We start from the raw sequence: 22,431 nt of genomic DNA, 5'->3' as shown, positions 1-22,431 counted from the left end.
GGCTAGCTCTGCCCTCTAACTCCGAGCAAGCCTTATTTGTTAGAATACAATTAAAATATCACACAACACACAAACACATGTCAAGAACCCAAGGGAAGACTTATGGGTCTCACAAGGAGGAGGTGGGGGCTGCTGGCGCCAGACTCAACTTCCACAACTCTGGAAGCTGGCTCCCCAGGTAAGTCCAAGGAAACATTTGCCTCTAAAGTGTCTACGGCCAGCATAGAATCATGCATCGAAGAGGGGAAATGTCTTCAAGGGTTTAGAAAGCATCCCGGCTTCCTTTTCCTGATCTTTCTTATAAGCTATATTTTGTAAAAAAAGGTGTCATGAAAATCACGAAAAACAATAGATGTTCAAGTAAAGAAAACTGTTTAAATCCACTCTACTGATGGTTGTGATGAGGAGGGTCAGAAAGCATGTCGCAGCTTAGGCAAGAGCCAGAAGAGCCCAGAGGACAGCAGAGACGGGTGAGTGTCATGGCCTCACACCTCGAACTGAAGATCTCTGAGTTGGAAACAATGAAGGTAGAGATGGGTGTGTTAACAAAGGGACATGGAAAAGGAAATTGACCCCATGTCAAGAAACATCTTAACAATAGGGCAGAAAGTACCGTGATCAAGCAGCAACGTAGGGAAATGGGAAGGGCAACGGGCAGGGACCCCAGTCATGTAGTGATGGATGCCATGTGCTTCTGTAGTTCCCTGGTGCAGGTGAGTGGACCTGCCAAGCTGCAGACTAGCAATTCTCATGGTCAAGGGATGAAGTCCATTCGCAGGTTCTTTGCAAAATCACCCAACACAATAATAAAAACTGAAAACATAGAAACTGTGTGCATAGCTTTCAAAACCTTCATTTTAAAAAAGTTGCTACCTTTTCCTTAAATTGATCTATACATTTAACGCAATGCCATCCAAAGATGTCCAAATGGGTGGGCACAGACTTTATCACTTTGACAAGGTTTCTGGAAAAGGAGAGTGCCAAGCATGGCTGTCACTCTTTGCTGGAAGGACTCTCCCATCCTTCTATCTGCAGCCAGCATCGCCCTGGATCCTAATAACTCTGAAATCTGAAAGCTCAACAGACTAGAATAGTAAAATCCACAAATAAATCTATTATTGCAGAGCGATGGAGAGGAGCAGATTTTTTAAATAAATAGTTCTAGACCAAAAGTGATATTCATGTGGAAACAAAAATTAAAATTTGATCCCCACATCTATCTTTCCACCCCCAGACACCAACTTTAGGTGGATTATAGAGCTAAATATGAACAGCAAAACCATGAAGCACGCAGAGAAGAATGCAGGAACATATGTGCAAGTTTCGCTGTGGGAAAATCTCTCTGAGTCAGATACAAACTATAATAATATAATAAAAAGGAAACAGATTGATACATTTTATCACTTTAAAAATGCAGAGCTCCGTATAGAGGCAGGGCTCAGTAGCAAAGCCAGGAAGTGCGTTAACGTTAGCAACATACATGATTAGCCAGGATATTCTAGCCAGAATATGAGGTCCGCATGAAAATGCACGCAGAAGAAAATACGTATATTTAAACGTGACGTGGGAGGGTTGGTCTTGATTGCTGATCAGATGGGGTTAGGGTCTATCGGAGGCGGTGAAACACACCCGCATGTTCATGGGCGGAGTTTCCAGGGTGTACTTACTGATACGTGGGGCTACAAAGATGGGGAAAGCAAGGCTTGCTGTGGATGTGGGCAGCATCTTCTAACAGGCGCCTGTGAGAATGGAAAAGGGAAGTTGGAGGAAGGCCGTATGGCTCCAGGCAAGCCCCCCCCCCCATTATGAGGGAGTGCCTCTCTTCTGGACAGTGGACCACAAACACCATCAAACAAACAAACAAACAAACAAACAAACAAATAAGGATTCCTCTAAGTAGCAGTAACTCAAGACCAAGTGAGATGATGCTTCCAAAGAAAGGTATTTTAATTTTCTTTGTAACCACAGCAAAGAAAGGAGTCATGTTCACTGGACCTTGAGGAGAGGTGGGAGGAGGTGGCAACTCAGATACAGGCTCGGGCCAAACCTTGCCCTGAAAGAGACACCATGTATCCCTCTAAGTTCCCTGCTCAAGAAAGAGAAGGTCCATATCCTCATCTGTAATTATCTGTCAGGTTGGATTGATTCATTAAAGGAGCAGTCCTCAGGTGATCCTGTCACCAGACTCTCCTGAGCCACGGCTCTGCGTTCATGTGGCTGAGTAAGAATCGGCAAGGTCTCAACTGGACAGGAAAGAGCCAGACGGCTGATGTGTGCCTTGGGACTCAAGCCACGTTCTATGGTCTCGCGGGATCACGTGCCTGAATCCCAACTGGGCCAACACTTTCAGGCATGAAGGCTGTGATTAAAGATTTCTTGAGCCCCTAGTTTGTGCTAGAATGCGAACGGCCAGTGAACTTTTCCAGTGTGTGTGTGAGAGAGAGAACACTAACAGTCAGTGAACTCTCCCAGTAGGTGAAAGAACACTAATGGGCAGTGAGCTTTCCCCGTAGGTGTGAGCACACTAACGGCCAGTGAGCTTCCTCAGTGTGTGTGTGAGCACACTTACGGCCAGTGAGCTTTCCCCGTAGGTGTGAGCACACTAACGGCCAGTGAGCTTCCTCAGTGTGTGTGTGAGCACACTTACGGCCAATGAGCTTTCCCAGGAGGTGTGAGCACACTTACGGCCAGTGAGCTTCCCCAGTTGTAATGCCCAGGCACTCGGAAGTGGTTCCCAGCCCATACAGTATTCACTTCCCATCACCACCAATCTGTTGACACCTCTTTTTACCAATGAGCGCCTTGAGAAAGACACGCCTTGGGAAATGAGGGGAGAGACAAAGAGTGTGTGTGGAGAGTGGCTGGAACAGAAGAGGGCTATGAAAAGGCAGAGGTGCTAGGACTCAGGTGGAGAGTCAGGGAAGTCGGTAGCCATGCTGACATGGAGAAAGCAGCCTTCTTCTTCACCGCTGGGAACCCCACAAAGTGTCTTGAGGAAGGCACTGGGTTTGCTGCTAATTGGGTACCTATTTTAAAAACTCGTTAAAAAGTGATGACTTTGGAAGGAACATTCAGGTGGCACTAGGACTATTCTCACACTGGGTTAACTTTTCCATAAAGGTATATTCAGTGTTCAAAATCTGCATAGCGTGTCTGTTGATGAACAGCAGTAAAATGACAAATGGAAGTCTAAACTGATGGAAAGGAAGGAAAGAATGAACGTTGCAAATACATGAGCCATGAAGGGTGATGCCCCAGAAGGCTCCATGGGGCTCTCAGTGTTCCTCAGTGCTGGAAGGAGGCTGAGGGACGTTGCAGAATGAGCACCTGCCAGGGTGACCGGAAGCCATCCATCATGATGGCACCGGTTACTTCAGAGACACAGATGGAAGCCTTTGCAGGTGCCTGTCACCTGCAAGGAAGAAGAAGGAAGAAGTGATTCTCACAACTCAACTGTCATTCCTGGTTAAAAAAAAACAAACAAACAAAAAAAAAACAAAAAAAAAAAACAAAAAAAAAAAACCAGCACAGGCACATTTTTCTTTTCACCCCTTTCTACTGCTCTATATTTTTCAAGCTGCTTCCAAGAGTCTACTCCCTATCAACCTTGAAATACAGGATTCTATTTTATTTATTTATTTATTTATTTTGGTTTTTCAAGACAGGTTTCTCTGTAGCTTTGGAGGCTGTCCTGGAACTACCTCTTGTAGACAGGTTGGTCTCAAACTCACAGAGATCCACCTGCCTCTGCCTCCCAAGTGCCGGGATTAAAGGCATGTGCCACCACCGCCCGGCAAAATACAGGTTCTTATAACTGGAAAATATAAAAGGGAGTGGGACTATAAAGACAAAATACACAAAGAAAATGCCTTTATGTTCTCATTGCAGAGAGAGGTCTATTATTTACATCTTGGATTATGTCATTTATTATTATGGCATAATAAAGGAGAAGAAAGAAGAAAGGGGCAAAAGGAAAGAAGAGGAGAATGAGAAGAAGTTTTGTGTGTGTGGTGTTTGTGTGAGTGTGAGAGCATGTGTGTGTGTGTGTTATAAACTTATATGAGCATGTTGTAGGTAGTGTGTGTTCATGCAAGATTGCGAGGAGGCCAGAGAATATCAGGTGTCATTTTCTGTCACTCTCTGCCATATCTGCTTGAGACAGAGTCCTTCACTTAACCTAGAGTGTGCTGTTTTTCACCAGGGTGGTGAGCCAACAGGACCCAGCAAACTCATTGTCTCCATCTCTCCTCTTCCCTGTCCCTGGCACTGGGGTTACTGGCATATGTAGCCATGGCTAGTTTTATTTTAATGTTTGGGATCCAAGCCAGAACTTCTTGCTTGCATGGCAAGTGTTGTTACCCATCATCGTACCGGTCCCTTGGTGTATACGATACCAGAGTTCTTGAGATACAGGCTGCATTGAAGGACCAGGACCTCCACTTCCCCGCTTCTTGTTCCTATTGCTCTTTCCGTGTAGCCAAGTTCCTCTCCTAAAACCGAAATTCCCTCCCATGTCCCATGTGGCTATGTAACAGGTCTCAAAATATTAGCACAACCGATGCCAATATTGGAGAAGCTATTTTGACCTTAAAACCTAGCACGTAGGCACCAACACCTGCCAAAATGGAACAAAGACTTAACCCAGCAAAGAACTCATCCATCATTCTAGGAAAGGCCCTAAAGGTACTACTAACTTTGCTTTTTGACTTCTTTAGCTCTTGCTAACTGAAGCTTGAGAATCAAGATATGATTTTAGGGCATAAAAGTCAAAGGGCTGTGAGGCCCAGGATTGCGTGATTTGGGCAGGTTTCCCTGCGCAGTTGCTGTCAGCTGGCAATAAAAGCTTCCTTTTCGGTTTTAAGAGTGTCAGCGTGGGTCTCCGATGGGCTTATCGTGCAGCAGCTAGCTTTTGAGGCAAAAGAAGGTAAAAATGGTGTCATGTGACCTAGGCAAAATCTCCATACAATTTCTATGTTTTGGCTTTCCGTCTTTGGCCTTCCTTGGCTTCTACCAGGAGAACACGACAAGCCCAGCCTACTGGAGGAAGAACATTGGGTCCTTCAGGACCCCTGCTCCAGAGAGTAGAGGCTAAAGTCAAGCTGCGGGACTCATTCCCAGGACCTGAAAGGACCAACGACAGCCTCCATGAAGGAGTAGGTGGCAGCACATTCCCGCAGAATGAGACCACAGGAAATGGTGGCTGTGTCAAAAAGCAGATAGTCAGAGTGTGGATTGTCACCAAGCCTCTGTGTTATGCCTAGATCCCTCCAGTTGCTCTGTGTGTGTGTGTGTGTGTGTGTGTGTGTGTGTGTGTGTGTGAGAGAGAGAGAGAGAGAGAGAGAGAGAGAGAGAGAGAGAGAGAGAGGAGGCCCCTTACAACCCTGGGAGTAGCATGCTAAGCTTGTACCCAAGAGTCTGTGTCCACAGATTTAATCAATTTGAAATAAAAGAAATTCAGAAATATTTGCGTCTGTGTTGAACCTGCAACATTCACTATATGATACAAAACACAGCAGTTGCTTCTCAGGGTGTGAGCTCATTATGGTCCTGGTGATTATTATGTTATTATTATTATGTTATTATTATGATTATTATGTTATTATTACTATAGTGTAATACACATTACACTATAGGGTCAGTGATCTAGCATTGACTTAAAGCATACAGGAGAAGGTAGGCAGATTATGAGCAGGCACTATACCAGTCTATGGAAGGGACTGGAACATCTGTGGATTTTGACCTTAGAAAGCCCTAAGGTCAAATCCTTATGGATACTGAAGGATCATTCTACCCGCAGTCACTTGAACAACTGAGTGTGTTCTCTGTCACCTTATTGCTATGATAGGCTTGTATATTGTTATGTGACTTTCAGATGCATGAGGGAGAGGCATCTTTAGAAAAAGTCCTTTGCTGATCTGCCCAGCCCTGATGTGTGGATTGGTTCTGGGCACAGGGTGTTGTTTAGCCTATGAGCATCAGAGGCCTTGGGAGTGTGTGTGGAGAGATGCCTCAGCAGTTGAGAATGCTTAGTGCTTGTGGTTTTTTGAAAGAAAATCCCTCCTGTAGGGTGTGACAATATTAGGAGGTATGGCCGTATCGGAGGAAGTGTGTCCCTGTGGGAGTGGATTTTGAGGTCTCTTATGCTCAAGCTACACCCAATATAAAATGCAGTCTCTTGCTGCTGCCTGCAGATCAAGATGTAGAACTCTTGGGTCCTCCTTCGGCATCATGTCAGCCTGCATGCCACCGTGTTCCTCCATGATGATAATGGACTAAAACTCTGAAACTATAAGCTAACCCCAAAGAAATGGTTTCCTCTGTAAGAGTTGCTGTGATGTCTCTTCACAGAATAGAAACTCTAACTAAGCCAGTGCTCTTGCAAAGGATCCAGGTCAGTTTGCAGCACCTCATAGCTAGCTGCTCACAGCCATCTGGAATTCCAGTCCCAATAGCCTGGCACCCTCTTTTGGCCTTTGTGGGCACTGCATGCATGTGGTGCACAGACAATGCACACAGTCAAAATATCCATATGCAGAAAAAATAAAGACGAGAGAGAGAGAGAGAGAGAGAGAGAGAGAGAACATTGACAAGAGAATCCCTGATTTTTGAGAAACCTCGGGGAATGTATTGTTCAAAGACAACAAGACTGGGGGTCTCTGGGTTATCTGGTCCCTTTGTCCAATATAGCAGTAACTGGCCTTGTCTGATATTAAAGTAAAATTTAAAAAATACATTTAGAAAAAATTCCCAGTTCCTCAGTCCCCCTTACCACACCCCTAAACCCATAACAGCTGCTGTGGGACTAATGGAAAAATGACATCCACAGGGGTGGACGATTTCTCTGGCCTTGGAGGTTTCCTGCTGCACTGTATTGGAGAACAAATGGCCAAACAAAGTCTCCTGCCAGGGTGCAAGGAATGGGCTGAATGGACCCTGGTTGCCATGGTTCTAGAAGGACAATCCTTCCCCACACCCCGCTCCACACAGAGGGCCAGAGTTGAAGTACCATCCTTCCCCATACCCCCTTTCCCGCTCTACACAGAAGCACAAATTATCTCCCCCACGACGCCTCTGCAGCCCTGTTTCGACTTGTCCATTGGGTTCTACTCTTATTACATGACACCCATCTACCAAAGAAAATGTTCCGCCGTGTGGAAAAAATTCCTCGTAAGAAAAGCCCAGATGTGTGCAAAGGGTTCCTGGTGATACCCAGTCTTAGTACACTGAGTTTAATCCAAATCTATTTTGAAAACAGCGGTTTCGATTGTTGTAAACTGCAGAACACATGGAGGATCCCTGGAGAAACAGATGTTGGATCTTCTGATAGCAGAAAAACAATCCAAAAAATTCTTGTAAATATGAGCAAACTTGACTAATAGAGTGTTTGGCACTCAGGGAGACAGGCGTGCACCACGGATGTCATTTTGGCGTTCGAAAATAGTGGCATGAGTGTCATTAAAGAAGAAATATTCTTTTAAATGTCTGTTATTTAGTTTTAAAATGAAAAATATTGAATAGTTAAACTTTATTAAGTGTAAAATTGGTTTTCAGAGTGCTTCGGAACGGCAGATACCGGGAAGGGGAGCAAAACTCGAGAAGCCATTGAGAGCAGCTGTGCACAGAGAGGGGGCGGGGCAGGGACGAGGTCTTAGAACAGGTTCAAAGTGGGGCTCAGAGCACAGGCACGGGTCCCTTAGGTCTGTGGTCATATCTGGGCTCCTACCCCAGGGTGCTCTGCGGTATGTGCAGGATGAAGAGGACAGACCCTGGCTTCCGAGCACTGTGGCTGTGTGCATCTCAAGGCAGACAACAGGAGAATGCGGGGTCCAGAGATGCAACTGCGTGCTGGTGCTGTCTCTTCACTCCTGGTTTGTGTTTGGATCTTTTCTTTATCTTATTTGTTAGTGTGTAGTACTTTGTTCCCTTAAAGCAGGAAAAACTGAAGGCATTTTGGGGAGGTGGGAGATGAGGAGATGGCAATAATTTAGAAGTCTCATTCTCTTTGCCTGGTAAGGATAACTTTTGTTTGTTTGTTTGGTTTGTTTGTTTTTTCAAGACAGGGTTTCTCTGTGTGACAGTCCTGGCTGTCCTGGAACTCACTCTATAGACCAGGCTGGCCTCGAACTTACAGAGATCCACCTGTTTCAGCCCTTCCAAGTGCTGGGATTAAAGGTGTGTGCCACCACCACCTGCTTGATAAAGATGAATTTGTTCCTTCCTTTCTCTTGCCTTTTCGTCTTCCCTCCCTCTATTTCCCTGTAACTTCCTGCCAATATAACTTCCTTTCTTCCCTCCTAAATTCCTCCCTCCTTCCTTGTTTTTTTCTCTAACTTCCTTCCCCTCCTAAGCAGTGTTTACAAATGTGGGAAACTGAGCACACGTAGTCCTGAATGTGGAACTTCGCAGGCTGTGTCGTCCCTGTCCCTTTGCTGTCAAGTAGGAGAGAGTGTGGCTATAAACATGCTTTGGAAGCTGGGAGTCAGGAGGCCAAGATAACCATTACCACAGGTCACTTTGGCATCCATCTAGGTCACCTCACGTGTGACTATGCTTAGCAAACACAGATCCATCATAGTAGGGACATCCAGTTCACAAGACAGCACCTTGCGCCTCTCATGTTTCTTTCCTTTGCTGGGTTGCAAGAGCCCTGCTCCGAACCTGTGGCCCTGAGCACTTTCCATCCTGATATTTCTTTGTGGCACTGTGCCGTGGCTGAGCCCGCAGCTTCTCAGGAACAGCGCTGTGTTTCGGGTTTCTTTTCTGCAGCCTCTCCAGTCAGTGCAGCTTCTCTGACTTGTAGGAGCCATCCACAGAGCTAGATGAAGAGAGAGCAGTACAGATACCGTGGTAAGGGATCTGGGGCCCCGCTGTGGTTTGAGTCTGGTTCAAATGTGTCCCTCAAAGGTTTGTGTGTTAGAAGTTCGATCTCAAGGAAGGTGGATCTTAGTGGGCAGTCACTGGCTGCAACATTAATGTAAGGTAGTTAGTTCCTTCTCAAATGTTTTGAAGAAAAGACTTTTGTTCTTCCCGCACAGTGTGGCCTGTCTCCCCACACGATTGCTCCCCGTCTCTCTCAAATGCCTGCCCACTGTTGTATCAGTCATCATTCCTTACACTCTGCATAGATCTTGAACTCCCAGCCTCTCAAAATGTGAGTTAAATAAACCTCTTTCCTCCATAAAGAACACAGCCTCAGGCACGTTGCCACAGCTGTGAGGGGACTGACCCAAAGAGTTGTTCAGCCAGCTTGGGATAGCTGCACATTTATTAACCCCCTTTTTGCAGCCCTCCCCCTTCCTCTACAATAATTCCTTTCACGGTTATTGCCAAGTTCAAGATGGAATCGAGTAATTCCTATATGGCTTTTTTCATCTGGTGACTTCAACAGTGTGCCGATGACTGACATCAACCCCTTCTCAGTAGCTTTTTAAGCCAATAAACATGATCAAGATAACTTTTCAAGACTGACTTCTCTGTTCATTTATCTACATGGATGTGTGTATGCCTGTGTGCATTTGGGTGTGTGTGACTTGTATGCAGGTGCCCACAGAGGCCAAGGCAAGGCATCATATTAGATCTAGAAATGGAGTTGCAGGTGGTTGTGAGCTCCCGGGTAGATGCTAGGAATTGAACTGGTGTCCTCTAGAAAAACAATATGTACCTAACCACTGAACTGTTTCTCCAGCCCCGTCAAGGAGAACTTGCCAGTCGTCTGCCACGAGATTTCTGCCCTGAGAGAGGCCAAATTTTCCGAAGCATTCAGTTAGGAGTCCTGAAGAGTCCGCTTCTTCTGGAAACACAAACAAAGCGGCCTATCCATTCATTATGAATCTACGTTTACAGTTTACATTTTCATGAATCGTTAGAGTAATAATTACCAAATCTCTATATTAAAGAAAAACAACTCAGTAAATAAATACCAGATCGCATCGTTATCCACACATGTGTTAGCCTTCTGTAAATACAGAAATTTGATATTGTCATTGAAATTATTCACTGCAATTGAAATGAGATAAATAATAAGCCCTGTGGCATTTGTTCATTAAAACGCTATTAAGAGAAGACGTACTCATTTCCTATGGTGAACGTGGTCACTCAACACTCTTCTGCATTGACTTCTGATGAACAGTGAACTTCAGCCAGGTCCCAGTCCAAATCTCAATGTCTACTTCTGCGCTTTCCGTCTTGCTCAGTGTGGAAGAGAGAAGCTGTAGCTGGGAGAGATGAGGCTACTCGAGGTGGCCTCATGCAGGGCTGGACCATTCAAGTTTCTTTCTCCTCCCTTCCAGAGGAAGCACCTTGATATCCACCCATCCACCTCGAACCACTGGGTTTCAGTCTGTTCGTCTGGGCAGAGCATCGGTGTTTGTCTCGGTAACAGTAAAGACCCTGTTGGTGTTCCACTGAGCCTACTTTGGAGTTCAAGTGCATGTGTAGACATGCCTATGGAGAAAGACTGATGTCAAGTGTCTTCCTTGATCGCTCCCCACCCTCCAAACTGAGACAGGGTCTCTCACTGAGCCTGGAGCCCTGTAGTTCAACTCAAAGGATGCTCTGTCTCTTCCTCCTGCATGCTGGGACAGTGGGCAAACTGCCATCTCTCTGGGGTTTGTTTTACATCAGTTCCTGGGAGTCCAGATTCCCTGTTCCTCAGGATTGCACAGCAAGTGGTTTACCCACGGAGCCTGAGCCATCTCCCCAACTCCATGTTTTAGGATTTTTTTTCTTTACTTATTTATTTAATCTTGTAGTTCTCTCTCCCTCCCCCGTCTCTCTCTCTCTCTCTCTCTCTCTCTCTCTCTCTCTCTCTCTCTCTCTCTCTGTGTGTGTGTGTGTGTCTGTGTGTGTGTGTGTTTGTGTGTGTGTTTGTGTGTGTGTGCATGCGCACACATACGCGCACACATACCACTGTGTACACAAGGAAGTGGGAGGACAGCTTATTGGTATCAGTTCTCTCCTTCCACTGTGGGTTCTGGGGAGAGAACTCGGGTCACATTGCTTTAAACCAAATGCCTGTACCCACTGAGATTTCCAGCCTATTCCCAAGCTTTAGATTATTAATTTCCAGTTGATGGTCTTAATTTGGGAAGTTTTGGAACCTTGTGATCAATAGAGCCTGACTGGTCAAAACAGGTCACTAGGGGTGGAACTTGGGAGCTTGTAGCCTGGTCCCTAGTTCCTGATCCCTGCTCTGTTGCTGTCTATTGAATGTTCCCTCACTATGGACCAAGGCTCACTGGCGTCCACTTATGAGGGACCAACGCCCTCTGCAAAACAAGCCATTGCTCCTCCCTTGAGTTGTTTATGTTGTGGAATAATCTTTTTGTGCACAGTAAAGAAGTATCTCTCTGATCGATTTAATAAAAAAAATTGAACGGCCAATAGCTAGGATTTCCAGGCAGAGTGGACACTGGGAAGAAGAAGGGGTGGGGACACGAGGAGACATGGAGAAAGCAGGAAAACAGGATGGCCAGCAAGAAGATGAGGTAAAGGAGCCTGGGGGCAGCACATAGAAATATAACAAGTTATAAGGGCTGGCTAAAAACAAGCCTAAGCTATCAGCTGAGCTTTCACAATTAATAATGTCTCCATGGTCATGATTTGGGAGCTGGCTGGCGGAACAGAAAAAAGACTCTCAACATGTTTATGTCAGATATATTAATCACAGTGAAGTCTAAGTCATGGCTGTTCCCATTGGATCCTATAACTTCCCACCATGATGACTTCAAGTTCTCCTGTTGAAGTATAACTATCAAATTCAAATGATTTTGCCTTTCTCTTTCTGTGATGAACACCATGACCAAAAGCAATGTGGGGATAAAAGGGTTTATTCAGGTTATAGGTCACAGTCCATCACAGAAGACAGAAAATGATGCAGAAGGCATTGGAGAGAAGGCTAACTCTTCATGTCTCTCTGTCTGCTTTCTTCTATTACAGTCCAAGAGCCCCTGCCTGAGGACAGTATGGCTGTCCTACACTAACCCTCAACCAAGAAACTATTACACACTTGCTTAGAGGCAAATCTTACCATGGCATTTTCTCAACGGAGAGTCCCTCTTCTCAAGTGACTGTAGCTTGTGTCAAGTTGATATAAAACCAATCAACACGGGTGTAGTTCAGCTTATAGGTGGGAGTGCATCATCAAGAGAAACCAGGAGAACTCAAGGCAAAAACCTGGAGGCAGGAACTGAAGCAGAATCCAGGAAGGTGTGACACTTACTGGTTTGCTCCTTGGCTCCTGCCCAGCCAGGCTTTTAATTCAGCCCAGGATGTGCCTGGGATGGTACTACCCCCACTGGAGTGGGGCTTCCTATAGCAAGTAACAACCAGCAAAATGACGTCACGGATATGCTCACAGAACAATCCGATAGAGGCAATGCCACCCCCAAGGTTCTCTCTGCCCAAGGTGTCAAGTTGACAGCCAAGTGGACCACCAAAGCATGGCCAGATTTCTAAGGACAGGTGAGACTTTGTAGGCCTTGCTTGGATAAGGACCTCCTTCTCGTGCAGGCACAAGCAGTTAAGGAGCTGTTAACCGTCCTTACCAGGCCCCTGCCGTCTGTTCAGCCCCTTCTCCTCAAGGTCAAGGCCACAGCGGTAGCCCATTCTGCAAGGATTTGCTATGTACATCAGTGGGAGCCCAGTGGGAGCCAGGGAGGAAGGGGGCGGCTTAGCCTCCTTCACATTCACTTACACCACTTCAGGGGGCTCGAGAAAGCCAGGCTGTGCTTTGCCAAGCATGCTTCCCCTTCATTTTCAGACCCAAGTGTATTCCACAGGAAATGAAACCCACATGTTCCTGATCACTTACACTTAAATCATCAAAATATTGCCTTTTAGGGGCTTTGTGTGTCAGGAAACCCTCTGAACCTTTCTCCCAGCGGTGTGCGCTGCCTAGCGGGAAGATAAACAGGAAGCTTGATGTGCGGAGGGCATCCCTGATGACCCTGGGATGGGTCCGCGGAGTGTACAATAGGCCCTCCCCCTGCACAGGGCCAGAAAGGCTTGGCCTTGCCAAACATCTGGGTCCCATCCCTGTCCTGGGTCAGTGTCTCGATCTGAGATGCTGGGCACAGTCATTTAACCCCCTGGGGCCTCAGTTTCCTCCCCAGTCAATGGGACCTTTTAGAGAACTAATTTGATTAAAATAGAAGCATAACGAGGAAGAAAATGTTAAGCGATGTGTCCACACAGCGCCATGTGTGGCCCTGGTTCACTTAACGTTTCTAGTGAGCTGCCTACAATTCATTTCATCATGGTGTATTCAGCTTTTTTGCATGCCTGCATTGGGAAATTTTGCTTGATACTAAGAAATTGCCATTTCATTGCTTACTTTCTTTATTTTTTCTTTTCTTTTCGAGACCCTGGTTGTATTTTTAAAATCAATACTGTATCTTTAAGAAATATTCTTTATATAAATATGTCCTTTATTCTTATCGTTGTTTGAATCAAATTTTTCCTTCTACTTTTTGAGAAATAATGTTATTTTTATTGTGTGTGTGTGTGTGTGCGTGCGCACCTGCTTGTGTGTGTGCACACCGTGTGCCTACAGTGCCTGTGGAGTCTGGAAGAGAGAGATGGACGCACGTGGCTGTGAGCTGCCACGTGGGTGCTGGAAATTGAATGTAGGTCCTCCACAAGAGCGTCAAGGGCTCTTAACCACGGAGCCGTCTGTCCAGCCTTATTGTTTCCTTTTTCAATTGCCATAGGGTAGTTGTAAAAATGGATCAGTTTTGGTATGCTTCCACACGCATAGACAGTGGGATTGTATTACTCATTGCCTTTCTTACCCTGAGACCTCCCCACTGCCCACTGCCCCACCCAACTACTTCTTACCCATTTTTCTCTCTTTTAAAATCTAGATGTTGCATATGAGATATAACTTGGAGTCTGGATTATTTTGCTCTAGTTCTACCCATTTTCTGGAAAGTGGCATGATTTAATTGTTCTGTGGGTTTGGATATATGGGTCTGATAACGGGGAGTGGACCACGTTACCTCTGTCTATAACCTGTCAATCGTTATCTAGGTTAGTTTCAGAACTCGGCTGTCGGGAGTCACATTACAGCCGCTGTAAGTGGGCAGGCATCTCTTTGTGCTGGACTAGGGCTGGCTTGATGGAGCTTCTCACTGGGAACCATTTGAAGCTGCAATTAATTGCTGGCCTGTGGAATCTGTGCTCACCTGTATCTACCACACTGGTGTGATGACTTATAAGGGGATGACTCTGAACTTAGTGCTGACATCTGTCCATTTAGTACATTCTTCTTAGACACCATGCACAAAGGAAGCGTTTCCTCATGACATCTGCATAGACACAGGAAGTACTCCGATCAAATCTGCCCCTGTCACGCTTTCTCATCCTTCTTTGCTTCTGCCATTTGCTCCCTTCACGCCCTTTGCACGAGATTCCACAGAGGGCAGATATCACGTAGCTTTTGTCTTTGTGAGCCTGGCTTATTTTGAATAGCACAACCATCTTCCTCTTTTCTTTTTCTTTTCCTGCAGACAGCATCCTTCCATTCTTCATGGCTGAGTAAAACTTCTTTTAGATCACAGTCCCTTTATCCGGTTGATGGACACCTAGGCATGTCCTCTACATTGGTTCTTATGACTGTTGGAATAAATACACATAGATATGCAGGTGTCTCTACTGCATGAAGAATTTGATTTTTAATTTTTGTGGATCCTCTATTTCTAACATTCCCATCAGAGGTAGAGAAAAAAAATTCCCTCTGCATCCTTGCCTATATTTACTTTTCTTTTTGTTGACAGCCATTCTGACTCGGGTGCAATGGAATATCAATATAGATTGGGGTTGCATTTCCCTGATGGTTAAGGATGTTGAGCACTTTGTCCTGTGTTTCTTGGCCCAAGCACCTTCATTTGAATGGGATTATTCATATCATTTGCTCTCTTGTTGTTTAATGTTTTACTTAGTTATATATCCTAGATAGTGTTTCTCTGCTGGATAAATATTTGGCAGAGGCCTTCTCCTATTCTGGAGGCAGTTATTATACTCTATCACTTTTTTTAAACTGCACAGTGGGTTGGTAATCTGAAAACCTGTAGCCTTTTTTTTTTTGGCTATGCACAAACAACAAACTTTCTGACAAAGAAACTGGATAAATAATCCCTTCACAGCAGCCTCCCAGGGATAAAATACAACAGGAATAAGCCCAACCAAGGGGAAAGACCTCTGTGATTCAAACTAATTGTGGTGAAGTAAGATACTGCGGAAAACTGTCAAAGATTTGACGGCCACCCATGTTCACAGCACAGCTCTCCTGATCACAGAACCCAATTGTTAGGGACACACAGGTTGTTTGGGCAGCTTTCCTCCTAACATCTTAAAACATTATGTTCACACGTGAAAATAGAGAAAACGGGCTCTACCCATTGCACACCAACAGCTACTAGACTCACAAACATCTCTTTTTATTTCTCCCCCACCATCCCAATGATCACAAAGCATCCTCCAGATGTCAACACATCAGCTCAGCTACCAGTACTGTATTCCACCCTCTGTGAAATCTGGGCAAAGAACATGGATGTTAAAGGGGCCATTGGGTATGTCATGGAGGAAAAGGCAGAAGCAAATGGGGACGAGAAAGAGCGAGAGAGGCGGCTATGTCTAGAGTGCTTTGTGTGCTTATAAGCCAGTGTCACAGTGACACGCCCTTTCCACACAGATCAATTTTAAGAAGGGTGTACTCAACGGAAGGATCTCCAAGTATGAACTCCAGAGTCCCCTGAGAAGCTGTACACACCCACACAGGCAGACACATTCATCCCAGATCACACCACAAAAAAAAAAAAAATGAGGGTGGCGAATTCATCCTTTTCAGCCACCAAGAATATACTTGACGGTGAAAGAATTTACTCAACTATAAGGGCAGTAATGAGGAGTGAAGGTTGGTAAGGGTGCAGTCCATAGCTGGAGTCCTGAGCTGGCGCTCACATGTGTAAGGGTGACCATATGATCTGACTCTGCTGGGATGTAGCTTCTGTACATATCTGAGGTTCCCTCTGGGATTCTGTAGGAGGGAAGAAGGGAGGGAGGGAGGGAGGGAGGGAGGGAGGGAGGGAGGAGAGAGGGAGGGGGAAGGGAGGGGGGGAGGAAGAGAGGGAGGGAGGAAGAGAGGGAGGGAGGGAGGAAGTGAGGGAGAGAGGGAGAGAGGGAGAAGAGAATGAGGAGGAAGAAGGGAGAGGGGGATAGAAGCAGGGAAGAGAAATTGTCCCAACATCCCTGTGACTAAACATCACAGCCCACCCTCAGCAGGACCCTTTTCCTGAGTTCTCATCTCTCCACCGCTTAAAAAGTGCGGTGTAGTTAAACTCTGCAGCTTGAACAGGCTCAGGGGAGGCAGGAAAATGCAAGCTTTCAAATGGTCCCTCAGAGTGGGTAGGGCATGCCATCCCTTGAAGTGGGAGCACGGAGCACAGGGGACCTTCAGCTAGGCCTAGCGGAAGACCCTTAGGCCTGCTGAAGGTATTGCTTTCCCACTTTACCTGGTGGTAGGTCCTCGTGGAGAGGTTTTCACCCCCACCTAGAGCTCTCCTTCTTCCTGAATCCAGCTGAGATGCTCCCCTTCCCACAGGCACTTGCCCTTGCTCTCTACCCTGAGACAGCCAAAGACCATGAAAGTACTCACAGGGCTGGAATGTAGTTATCTTGATTTCTAGCTTATGAAATAGTCAAAGTAACCTGCTTCAGAGATTTCGTTACAGTGACAAGGGACAGACTGACACTGCTGGTTACATAGTTTCTACTTTTGATACTAGTCTGCTACCCCAACTCAGCCGGAACTCTAGTCCCAGAACCGCAGATAACAGACAAATTTCACAAATACTTCAATGCATATTTCAAAAAGGCCAGAATCCTTCTCATTGCCTTATCCAAAGTTTATATAGCCTTCCCTCTGAGTTTATACTTCAATAAAGAGGGAACAAGCTTTAAGAAGGAGGAGGGAACAGAGTGAGAGACAGACCATGGTGTAGAATTCCAAATCTGGGCTTATTTATAGGACATTAGGTCGTGTAATTTAAGGCAGACCCAAAAAGTCTGCTTGCTAGACAATGCCTGTCTCATGGCTTCAGTTCAACAATTTTAACATAAACCACCAAGCCCTTTAATCTATGTTTCCTTTCTTATTGTTTTTATGAAGGACAATAAACCCCACTCCCAGCCTGCATCCTAAGCTACAGCCTTCTTAAACTTGACTTGAGCTCAGAGGAGCACCTCTTAGGCTGTCAATCAAGATTCTCAGAAGGTTCAGACAAGGCCATGAGAATCTGAGTACAGGCAGTGCCAAGGGCCCTCTGCCCTGCGAAAGCTGCGGGTTTGGGCTTCCTCTTCTTAATTTACTGACAAGCACCAAGGAATGGGGTTTCTGCCACAGACCATCCTCGAGGCCCCTCTCACAATGTGATGAGCTAAGTTCCATGCCGAAATCATGCCTGGTCTTTCTGGGTCAGGTGAAGCACTTGCGGTGCAGGGCAAGGTCCAGTCAGAGTGACAGACCCACGCTGACTCTGCGCTTGCAGCCTCCCACCAGACAGACGCGAAAGGATACTTGGAGGAGAAACGAGTCTTATGTCAGAGCTGCATGGTGCGCACTGGATGACTCCCAAACTTTCCAAACAGTCACAGCTGAGTTTATCCTGCTAAATGAAATGGATATATACAAATAATTCTGTTAATTGGAACAGCAAATTTCCCTGTGCTTCTCTGTTGCTCCCTCCCCTCTCCCCACCTTGAGTTGTGGTGGGCGGGTGAGCACGCAGCTGTGGCTTCTTCAGGCAGGCTCCTTCCTCTCTGTTTTCCGTGGTGGTGATTTCCACACAGCAGCCAGTGTGCTGACCACATGCGCACATGGGTAGCTAGGACACGCCTTCTAGTTTGTTTCCTATCGAAAGCCCCCGCTTCTGTGGCAGGCTGTCCTTTGGAAGGGACATGTCAGCTTTTGATAATTGCCTTGTGGACCATTCTGGCACTCATGGAGGCTTGGACTCACGACTCCACTTTCAACCTCAAGGACTACATACAGAAAAGAAGACTTGGAATTCTCTTGTATGGGTGCGCGTGCACCTGTGTGTTCACACACAAGTGTGTAGGTGTGTTTGCTCACAGGCTTGCCCACAGGTGCAAGTCGGATGTCTTCCTCTATTATGTGACACTATTTATTTATTTATTTTTTATTATGAGGCAGTTCTCTTACTGAACCTGAGTTCACCTATTGGCTAGACAGGTTGATCAAGGAAGCACTCTCCAGCCCCCAGGATCTGTTTATCCCTACTTCTGACCTCCAGCACTGGGGTTACAGATGTGCCCGGCTTTTACATGGAACTGAGGATCCAAAGTGAGGTCCATGTGGTTGACCAGCAGGTACTCTCCCTACTGAACCACCTCTCCTGTGGTTTCCTGCTGTTTTGACTTTCTCCATCAGCACTATAGAAACGCCCATGGCAGAGGGTGGCTGTAAAGACAGTGTAGGGCTCTCCTCTTTCTATAGCCATGGGCATTGTAAGCGGTGAAGAAGACCAATGGCAGCATCATCGTAATCAACTGTGTTTCCCAGGAGGCATCTGGTCTGTGTGGGGAAGTTCACTTGCACAGACATGGTGACAGGGTTTCAGTGTCCACTACAGCAGATACCTTTACAGCACTGAGTGAGGGAATCCCAGGACAAAGGGAAGCAGTGAATGAATTAGTCTTAGATACGAACCTTGCTGTAAAGGTTAGCTTCTGAGACCCAGTTCTCATCCAGTCCATTTCATGGGGATAAGGCTTCCAGGAAAAGCTCCTGGCACTAGATTCCTCTTCTACCCGTCAAAAACACCAAAGAAGATGCCATACGCCATATCTCAACTACTTCAAATTGTTCAGTATACATTTTCCACAATGATGCCCCCAGAATCTTCCACAGAGGCTAGTGTTCAATGGTAGATTCAGAATCCTCATCATTTATTTTCATTCATGTGTATGCATATATACATGTGTGTCCCTGTGGAGGTATGTGCACATGAGATGGTGACCATGGAGGTGAGAGGAGGACCCTGGATCTCTCAAAGCTTGAGCTACAGGTTGTTGTGAGTGCTTAGACGTGGGGACTGGGAAATGAACTTGCATCTTATGGAAGAGCAGTAAACGCTCTTAACTGCTGGTATTCAGTTCCCAGAATTCCAAATGATAAGTGATTGATAATTTTTTTTCAAGCGTCTGATAAGCGTTGAAAGGCATTGAGCATGATCAGGCAGAAACCCATGGGTTAGTAGGTGAGCTAATGCCGGACACTGGTATTGCGGTCTAGTCATACCCGACTCATTTGCTTAACCATCCAGTCTGTAGGATGGCTCTTGTGGGTGCTTGTCGACAGGGAAGCCAGGGAGCCTAGAGCTCTGACAACCAAAATAGCATCCTTGGCTGCAGATTCTTAGTAGTGATCAAGTCTAGCAACACCGGAAAGTTATTTTCACCTGTATGGTGGCTTCTTCATGCTGCAGGATAAAGTGCAAACCAAGACTTCTCATGGGGCCCGCGTGCTCACGATCACAGCTAAGCATGCCCAGCACTTGACATTGGCATTTTACTTCGGTGAAACTGACAATTATGTGTCATAGACTCTCTCGCTCAGTGCTTTATAACCTACAGCAAACTTAGAGACATATGTGCCTTTTCTAATTGCCTTGTTTTTCTCATCTATAGAAATTGAATTATGGTTTTAGCCCAAGTACTGAGGATTGAGAGAGGGTAATAGAATTTCCCACTACACAGAGAAATTGTGCCACTCCGAGGCAGGAACCAGAAGATGTGGTTCAAGACCAGTTATTTTCTGTTTTGCTGTGTTGGGTTTGGAAGCCAGGACTTAGGCCTGCTAGACGAATGTTCTACCACTGAGCAACACTCCCAGCCTCTCCAGCATCCCCCGGCCCCCAAGTGTGCTTTTCCAAGGCTGGTGCACCCTTCTATAGCTCAATGTTAAGGGAATGCTGCTTCAGAAGCTTAGTCTTTTTGTCTAGTTCTTCAGTTTAGGTATCAGGGCAATTGCAAGGCGGGTGAGAGGGAAGTAAACTTGACTTTGCCATCACGCTGCTGCTCCGTGGGCCCAGTGCTCAGGGACAGCCGTCCTCAGGCTCACCCACCTTCTCAGAACTCAGAAGGCCTCTAGGCAACAGCACAGGATATGGATGGTTCTTTTGAGTTTGTCACAACCGTTTTGACTGACACGGAGCATTTGAAAGTTCTAGGACTTCACGGTGCCCTGCAGACTCAGCATGGCATGAACGTGGGGAGCGTGGAGGACTGAGTGGGATTTGGAGCTAGTTCTGTTTCCAGGATGTGAGTTTGCAGGGTTCAGTCCTCCCTCCCTCCCTCCCTCCCTCCCTCCCTCCCTCCCTCCCTCCCTCCCTCAGGCCTTTGTAAAGTAACACTTTGTTTCCTTTATCCCCTAGAGAACAGAGCTAAATGTTAAGGCCAGGCTGGCCACAGGATGCAGGAATCCATGTGCACACCTGACATGGGGTTTCCCCTGCTCTTCCCTGCTGACTCGGCACTCCCAGGAAGTCTCACGGAGCTCTGCCCTTTCCTGGAGGCACTGAGAGACTAGGAGCCAGCATCTTCTGAATACATGAGTTGTATCAATCTGATTTTCCACCTTGGGAATAGGAAGTTTAAAAAAAAAACGCAGAAAAAATGCTGAGTCTCTAGAATGTTCAGAGGGAGAGTTCTGAGGTAAAATAGATTAGAAAGCAGTTTTAAGTGCTAATTATAATTGAAATCAGTGACTTCAATGGAATAGGGACAGGTCCCCGCAGAATAGAGGTGGAGAAAGAGAACATACAAGAAAGGGGAAGATGCACCATGCATGTTTCCCGTAGTCAGTAGAGTGAGCCAAGAGGAAGCCAAGGGCAGAACATGAGTGAGCAGTTAGCGCCAGGACCACCTAGGCTTCTCCTATGCATATTGCACAGAATCAGCCATGATGGTGACCTGGCTTGAGTCCACCCTATGTAGCAAGCCCATATACAAAGGGAAAGGCACTTGAAACTACAGGTCTACCTAGTGGGAAGGGATGCTTGGAATCTGGATATGGGACTGGAGGCATGCATATGGGCCATGAAGTCATTGGGAGGAATTTGGGAATCACTGGAAGTGTCAGATGGGCTCTCTGCACCAAAGGCAGGCCTTTCACACTTCTGGTCTGCTTGGAAGATGTGGTACATCTTTCAGGCACGTCTCTCTTGGAAGGGGTGGGGGCTTCTCTGTTGGGCTCTGGGTCAATGAAGATAAATATGGAATGTTATCTCCATATTTTCTTACTGCCAGAGAGGTGGGCCCTGCTGGGAACTTCACTGCGAATAAAGAGGAAAGCAATAAGCTTCAGCCATGATGGTGCCAGGGGCCAAAGTGAACAAGAGGGTGAGTAGGGACCATGACATGCCACTGGGAAGCTGAGCTCAGAAAAAAGTGAGGTCGGAGATCACATCAAAGGATGTTAGTAAGAATGATATGAGCCACACTGGACAGTGAACATTTTGTACCTTGGTTGCATGGCTTCAAATTGGTTTTCTTAAATCAATGTCCTATTGCTCCTGGGTCCAGAGAGAAGAGGTCGGGAAGCAGGCATAATTAGAGTAACAACAAGCAGAATAGTTATGGCTAAAGTTTGCTGGACATGAATAATATGATGGGTGACTTGAAAGCAGGATGTGCTGTCAGCATAGCAAGAGGCCTGCTGTGCTACGGACTCTTATGATAAAGTTGATTAGCAGGGAAGGAAATGGAGGCAAAAATAGAGCAAAGAAAGAAGGAAGTAAAGGAGGGAGGATGACAGAATAGAGGAATGGGGATGGGAGAAAGGGAGGAAGGAGAAAGGAGGGAGAAAGAAAAAGGAAAAGGCAGATTAAAATTTTATTTATGGTTGCACACCTAATAAATAGTGACAAAATTCAAACCTGGGCAGTCTGGAAGCTAAGAGTGCACTTTCTTCTCTGAAGGTGAACAGTCTCAAGGTATCAGTAAGGTTTGGGTTTTGTAACCTAAGAGACCAGGGTCTTTCCAAGATCAATCTTATACTGCTCCTCTAAGAAGAATGGACCAGAGCCAACTTCCCAGCTCCTCCTGCCATGACTGAGAAAAGAGGATCTGGTATACCTTTGCGTTCTCTGCTACTGTAGATCCCTTATTTATGTCTTCTAGCACTTTCTCTGACATGGGAGAACCCTCATGAGGATGTGAACTTGTCGCTCCAAGCTCAGTGACATACAAACGGCCTTACTCTGTCAAAGTACAGGCTTAGCTTGAGATCACTTTACCCAACAAGAAGGTGCCACTGGAGTCCTAATCAGGTCATTCCTTTTGGCAAAGCCTGTGAGATGCTATGCAGAGGGAAGTGTCTAAGCAGGGGTCTCCTCTGCTCTCTGAGTAAGA

This window comes from Microtus oregoni, unplaced genomic scaffold (assembly GCF_018167655.1).
Source record: "Microtus oregoni isolate MIOR12 unplaced genomic scaffold, Mior012 000102F_ref0000329, whole genome shotgun sequence".
NCBI lineage: Eukaryota > Metazoa > Chordata > Mammalia > Rodentia > Cricetidae > Microtus > Microtus oregoni.
Note: the sequence above shows the minus strand (reverse complement) of the source record.